General features: G+C 38.4%; 1 pseudogene; it reads right to left on the bottom strand.

Annotated features, from left to right (window-relative positions):
- Window positions 1–1,593: 1,593 nt before the first annotated feature.
- LOC114082961 (olfactory receptor 4K14-like) lies at window positions 1,594–2,467 on the bottom strand (annotated as a pseudogene).
- Window positions 2,468–7,920: the final 5,453 nt, after the last annotated feature.

The following is a 7,920-nucleotide window of genomic DNA, read 5'->3' as shown; positions in this document are numbered from 1 at the left end:
GATGACAAGTTATAGGAATGGAAGAATAAGTGCTCTCTGACTCTCTTCTTCCAAATTCTCCTTCTCCTCTCCTGGGAAAAGCCCTGACATCAGGTGGCCTGTGACTCCCGGCCTTCAGAAGGTCTCACCCTCCCGGCCCGACTCTCCCGAGTCTCTTTGGTTGACTTCTCTTTCGGGGATGCCTGTAGGAAACTCAACCAAAATCTGTTCCAGTCCAGGCCATTCACCACTTTTCTTCTTGTCAAGAGTCATTATGGGAGCCTCTTCTTCCCTCCCTGCTGATTCCCCTCTCAAATGCCTTCCGGCTAACCTCAACCGGTTGTCCCTCACTCCAGACATCAAACCAAAACTTCTCATCAAATTCTGTATGCAAGAATTGGCCATATTACCAATTAGACAATCAAAACCAATGGCCCCCAGAGGGGTCTCTAGATGCTTAAATTCTTCATGACCTTTTTAACTTCTGCAAGTGCTCAAAAAAGTGGAAGGAGATCTCTTACATAGAGGCTATTTCCCTCCTCTGCTCCCCCCCCCCCCCGAACTATGTTCCTCCTGTAATCCTCACCAGGTACTTTTAGCTTGTAAACATTCCCCCCATTATCCCCTTTCCAAACCTTCCCCTCCTGAGCTTTCAGAACCTCTTCTTGATCCTGCAGATAAACCCCCTCCTTATCGACCTCCCCCTGCCGCCCTTGCCAACCTCCCAAGGAATCCTCAGGGAAACTCCCAACAGGTGTTATGTTCAGATCAGGGCCCTGGCAGACAAAACCTAGAAGTCCAAAGTGTGGGAACAACTGGATGTTGCTCATGAAACATTTACCCCAGCAGTCTCCCTACCTTAGAAGAACCAGAACCTTACACTGCTCAAAGAAGCTTCAGCCAACAGAAGACCTTTTTATTTGCACCTGAATTCCTCTCCAAGAGGATTACTAAAGTCCCAGTGACACCCCTGGGCCATGCTAGGCCTGACAAATGAAGAAAAAGCCTACACACCAAATAAATTGAAAGAAATAGCTTTCATGTTTTGAAAAGTTCCATGGGAGTACTCTTAGAATTGGATTTTTAAAGAATAATCTTGTTGAGATAGAATTACCATACCATAAGACTCACTTATAAATGTGTGTAAGTTGAAAGTGGTATATTCACACAACTATGAACAAAGATGAGAATCTCATTTTAGAATGCTTTCATGTCCCACCAAGAAAAATCCACACCATTTTAGCAGACATGCTTAATGTGGTTCACATACAATGAGGTTTTATTTGGTGTCCTGTACTGATACATGCCACAGTGGGGATGAACACTAAAGTCACTATGCTTGCTTGTAGGTTCTTTTTCATATTATTAGTGGTGTGGAAAGACTGAAAAGATAATTTTTCCATAACAAAGGATTGTTCTTGTATGGATTTCAGGGAAATAATTCACAACATTGGCTGATAAGTAAAATTTAAAATCTCTACATTGCCTCAAATCTACAGATGTATATGGAAACTGGAACTATTTATAAGTATAAACTATATCCCTTGATTTTTAAACTATATTATAAGGTCAGTGTATTGTCAATTTAAACTACATGCAATGAATTTCTGGGCATTAAGCCTTTTCCTGGGAACCTACATAATAACCCCTGAGTCTTTTCAAAGCCTTTTTTATCTCTTTATTTCTTAATGTAAAAATGCTGGATTGAGGAGATGTGTAAAAACAGAATAAAACACAGCAAGAAGTTTGTCCAACCAGGTGATGTTGAGTGGCCACACATAAATGAAGATACAGGGCACAAAAAAGATAACCACAACTGTGATGTGGGCACTGCAGGTGGACAGGGCATTAGATGCACCAGTTTTAGATCTCTGGCAGACACTGAGAAGAATATATGTGTAGATTATCAGCAAGAGGATAAAGCAGGTTACAGCCACAAACCCACAGTCAACATTCATTAAAATGTCTAAATTATAGGAATCCATGCAGGCCAGCTTGATCACCAGAGGCATATCACAGAAGAAGCTGTCTGTTCCCCTGGGGCCACAGAACAACTGCACTATCACAGCTAGGTGACTCATGGCATGCACAAAGCCAGTAGTCCAGGAAGAAACCACCAGCCCAGTGCACCTTTGCAGGCTCATAATGGTGGAGTAATGAAGTGGTTTGCAGATGGCCACATAGTGGTCATAGGCCATGGACACTAGAAGCACCATCTCACTTGCTGCAATGAAATGGGCAAATAAGATTTGGCACATGCAATCTGCAAAGGAAATGGTTTTGCTCTCCCTGAGAAACTCTTTGATCATCTTAGGACTGGTGACTGAGAAAAGCCACATATCACAAAAGACAGGTTGCCCCAAAAGAAATACATGGGGGAATGGAGATGAGGGTCAGTGATGATTAAGGTCACAATGACAATATTTCCAGATACAATGATCATGTAAAGCAACAAAAATATCATGAAGAGTAAGACCTGCATACTCCATGAGTATGGGAGAGCCAGTCAGGACCCACCCGTTGCATTGGTCACCCGGCAAAGGGAAACGAACTGTCGATTTGCATGGGATACCACCATGGCAGAGAACTGACTTCACCAGAATGTGGCGGAGGGGATAACTTCATTTAAACCATCGGCGACAGTGACTTCTTCCCTTCCCTTCTAATACTTTTCCTCCCAAGCATCAAATAAATTTATAGGAGTAAACAGTAACTCAGCAGTCAAACAGAACAGAAGTAACATGAGCAGCATGAAAAAGCAAGGCAGAAAAGGAGTACAAACAATGCAAGACAGCCTACATATTCAGGAGGACCTAGAGTCATCAGAAAAAATGGTCATATAAAGAACTCAAGGAATACCTTAGACAGATGGAATGGAACCTTAAAGAGGATATGAGACAGCGAATTCAAACAGTGAAAGAACACATTGAAATTGAATTACATAAACAGATAAAAGAAGAAGTTAAGCATCTTTAGAGATTATAAAAAAAATCAAACAATAATTCTAGAAATGAAGGAAACCATAAACCAAATTAAAAACTCAATTGAGAGTATCACTAACAGAGTGGAGCAAGTAAAAGCCAGAACGTCAGATAATGAAGACAAAATATATCATCTTGAAAAGAGTCTAGCCAACTCAGAAAGGCTGGTAAAAAATCATGAGAAAAACATCCAAGAGATATGGGATAACATAAAAAAACCAAACTTAAGAGTCATCGGGATTGAGGAAGGTATAGAGATTCAAACCAAGGGAATGAGTAACCTGCTGAATGAAATAATTACAGAAAATTTTCCAGAAATAAAAAAGGAAATGGATATACAAATTGTAGAAGCATACAGGACACTGAGCATACAAAATCACAGTAGATCAACGCCAAGACACATTGTTATGAAGATATCCAATATACAGAACAAAGAGAAAATATTAAAAGCTACAAGAGAAAGGAGGCAGATTACATTCAGGGGTAAACCAATAAGGTTAACAACGGATTTTTCATCACAGACACTGAAAGCGAGAAGATCCTGGAACAACATATTTCAAACACTGAAAGACAATGGATGCCAACCAAGAATTGTGTATCCAGCAAAATTAAGCTTCAGGTACGACAACAAAATAAAAATATTTCATGATAAACAAAAGTTAAAAGAATTTGCAGCCAGAAAACCAGCATTGCAAAGCATCTTGAGCAAAACACTACATGAGGAAGAAATGAAAAACAATAACCAAAACCATCACTGGGAAGTGCTCAGTAAAGACAGAGGGCAGGGGGAAAGCTAATCATGGAGAAACAAACTAAATTAAAAAAAAAGATAAATAATCAAACATGGCTGGAAGTAAAAACCATATATCAATAGTAACTCTAAACGTTCATGGCTTAAACTCTCCAATAAAGCGACATAGGCTGGTAACATGGATTAAAAAAACAAATCCAACAATATGCTGCCTCCAGGAGACACATCTGATTGGAAAAGACATACACAGGCTGAAGGTGAAAGGTTGGGAAAAAATATACCACGCACACGGTCCTCATAAGCAAGCAGGGGTGGCCATCCTCATATTAAATAAAATCGACTTCAAGACTAAGTTAATCAAAAGGGATAAGGAAGGACATTATATACTGTTAAAGGGAACCATTCACCAACAAGACATAACAATTATCAATATTTATGCACCAAATAATGGTGCTGCGATGTTCATAAAACAAATTCTCCTCAAGTACAAGAATCAAATAGACCACAACACAATAATTATGGGTGACTTCAACACACCTCTCTCACCATTGGACAGATCCTCCAAACAAAAGTTGAATAAAGAAATTATAGAACTCAATATCACAATCAATAACCTAGACTTAACTGACATATATAGAATATATCAACCATCATCAAGTGGATATACTTTTTTCTCAGCAGCACATGGATCCTTCTCAAAAATATACCATATATTATGCCATAGGGCAACCCTCAGTAAATATAAAGGGGTGGAGATAATACCATGCATTTTATCTGATCATAATGGAATGAAACTGGAAATCAATGATAAAAGAAGGAAGGAAAAATCCTCCATCACATGGAAAATGAACAATATGTTACCGAATGATCAATGGGTTATAGAAGACATAAAGGAGGAAATCAAAAAATTCTTAGAGATAAATGAAAATACAGACACAACATATCGGAATCTGTGGGACACAATGAAAGCAGTTTTAAGAGGGAAATTCATCGCCTGGAGGTCATTCCTCAAAAAAAGAAAAAACCAACAAATAAATGAGATCACACTTCATCTTAAAGCCCTAGAAAAGGAAGAGCAAAGCAACAACAAAAGAAGTAGAAGGCAAGAAATAATTAAAATCAGAGCAGAAATCAACGAAACTGAAACAAAAGAAACTATTGAAAAAATTAACAAAACTAAAAGTTGGTTCTTTGAAAAAATAAATAAGATCGACAGACCCTTAGCCATGCTAACGAAGAGGAGAGAGAACTCAAATTACTAACATACGGGATGAAAAAGGCAATATCACAACAGATGCTACAGAAATACAGAAGACAATTAGAAATTATTTTGAAAACCTATATTCCAATAAAACAGAAGATAGTGAAGACATCGATAAATTTCTTAAGTCATATGATTTGCCCAGACAGAGTCAGGAGGATACATACAATTTGAACAGACCAATATCAATGGATGAAATAGAAGAAGCAATCAAAAGACTACCAACCAAGAAAAGCCCAGGACCAGATGGGTATACAGCGGAGTTTTACAAAACCTTTAAAGAAGAATTAATACCAATACTTTTCAAGTTATTTCAGGAAATAGAAAAAGAGGGAGATCTTCCAAATACATTCTATGAGGCCAACATCACCCTGATTCCGAAACCAGACAAAGACACCTCAAAGAAAGAAAACTATAGACCAATATCTCTTATGAACCTAGATGCAAAAATCCTCAATAAAATTCTGGCAAGTCAGATACAAAAACACATCAAAAAAATTGTGCACCATGATCAAGTAGGATTCATCCCGGGGATGCAAGGATGGTTCAATATACGGAAATGAATAAATGTTATTCACCACATCAATAGACTTAAAGATAAGAACCATATGATCATCTCGATAGATGCAGAAAAAGCATTCGACAAAGTACAGCATCCCTTTATATTCAAAACATTAGAAAAACTAGGGATAACAGGAACTTACCTCAACATTGTAAAAGTTATCTATGCTAAGCCTCAGGCTAGCATCATTCTGAACGGAGAAAAATTGAAGGCATTCCCTCTAAAATCTGGAACAAGACAGGGATGCCCTCTATCACCACTTCTATTCAATATAGTTCTCGAAACACTGGCCAGAGCTATTAGACAGATGAAAGAAATTAAAGGCATAAAAATAGGAAAAGAAGAACTTAAAGTATTACTATTTGCAAAGGACATGATTCTATACCTAGAAGACCCATTAGGGTCTACAAAGAAACTACTAGAGCTAATAAATGAATTCAGCAAAGTGGCAGGATATAAAATCAACATGCATAAATCAAAGGCAATCCTGTATATCAGCGACAAATCCTCTGAAATGGAAATGAGGACAACCACCCCATTCACAATATCCTCAAAAAAAATAAAATACTTGGGAATCAACCTAAAAAAAAAAGAGGTGAAAGATTTATACAATGAAAACTACAGAACCCTAAAGAGAGAAGTAGAAGAAGATCTTAGAAGATGGAAAAATATACCATGTTCATGGATAGGCAGAACTAACATCATCAAAATGGCGATATTACCAAAAGTTCTCTATAGGTTTAATGCAATGCCAATCAAAATCCCAATGGCATTTCTTGTAGAAATAGATAAAGCAATCAGGAAATTCATATGGAAAAATAAAAGACCCAGAATAGCAAAAGCAATTCTAGCAGGAAGTGTGAATCAGGCGGTATAGCGATACCGGATTTCAAACTATATTACAGAGCAATAGTAACAAAAACAGCATGGTACTGGTACCAAAACAGGTGGGTGGACCAATGGCACAGAATAGAGGACACAGAGACTAATCCACAAAGTTACAACTATCTTATATTTGATAAAGGGGCTAAAAGCATGCAATGGAGGAAGGATAGCATCTTCAACAAATGGTGTTGGGAAAACTGGAAATCCATATGCAACAAAATGAAACTGAATCCCTTTCTGTCACCATGCACAAAAGTTAACTCAAAATGGATCAAGGAGCTTGATATCAAATCAGAGACTCTGCGGCTGATAGAAGAAAAAGTTGGCTCCGATCTACATATTGTGGGGTCGGGCTCCAAATTCCTTAATAGGACACCCATAGCACAAGAGTTAATAACAAGAATCAACAAATGGGACTTACTTAAACTAAAAAGTTTTTTGTCAGCAAGAGAAACAATAAGAGAGGTAAATAGGGAGCCTACATCATGGGAAAAAATTTTTACTCCTCACACTTCAGATAGAGCCCTAATATCCAGAGTATACAAAGAACTCAAAAAAATTAGACAATAAGTTAACAAATAACCCAATCAACAAGTGGGCCAAGGACCTGAACAGACGCTTCTCAGAGGAGGACATACAATCAATCAACAAGTACATGAAAAAATGCTCACCATCTCTAGCAGTCAGAGAAATGCAAATCAAAACCACCTGAAGATACCATTTCACTCCAGTAAGATTGGCAGCCATTATGAAGTCAAACAACAACAAGTGCTGGCGAGGATGTGGGGAAAAGGGTACTCTTGTACATTGCTGGTGGATCTGCAAATTGGTGCGGCCAATTTGGAAAGCATTATGGAGATTCCTGGGAAAGCTGGGAATGGAACCACCATTTGACCCAGCTATTGCCCTTTCGGACTATTCCCTGAAGACCTTAAAAGAGCATACTACAGAGATACTGCCACATCGATGTTCATAGCAGCACAATTCACAATTGCTAGACTGTGGAACCAAAGATGCCCTTCAATAGATGAATGGGTAAAAAAAATGTGGCATTTATACACCATGGAGTATTACGCAGCACTAAAAATGACAAAATCATTGAATTTGCAGGGAAATGGATGGCACTAGAGCAGATTATGCTAAGTGAAGCTAGCCAATCCCTAAAAAACAAATGCCAAATATCTTCTTTGATATAATGACAGCAACTAAGAACAGAGAAGGGAGGAAGAGCAGGAGGATAAGATTAACATTAAACAGAGACATGAGGTGGGAGGGAAAGGGAGAGAAAAGGGAAATTGCATGGAAATGGAAGGAGACCCTCATTGTTATACAAAATTACATGTAAGAGGTTGTGAGGGGAATGGGAAAATAAACAAGGAGAGAAATGAATTACAGTAGATGGGGTAGAGAGAGAAGATGGGAGGGGAGGGGAGGGGGGATACTTGAGGATAGGAAAGATAGCAGAATACAACAGTAACTAATATGGCATTATGTAAAAATG

This window comes from Marmota flaviventris, chromosome 2 (assembly GCF_047511675.1).
Source record: "Marmota flaviventris isolate mMarFla1 chromosome 2, mMarFla1.hap1, whole genome shotgun sequence".
NCBI classification, from domain to species: domain Eukaryota; kingdom Metazoa; phylum Chordata; class Mammalia; order Rodentia; family Sciuridae; genus Marmota; species Marmota flaviventris.
The sequence above is the reverse complement of the archived record's forward strand: the minus strand, read 5'-3'. Positions and strand labels throughout refer to the sequence as shown.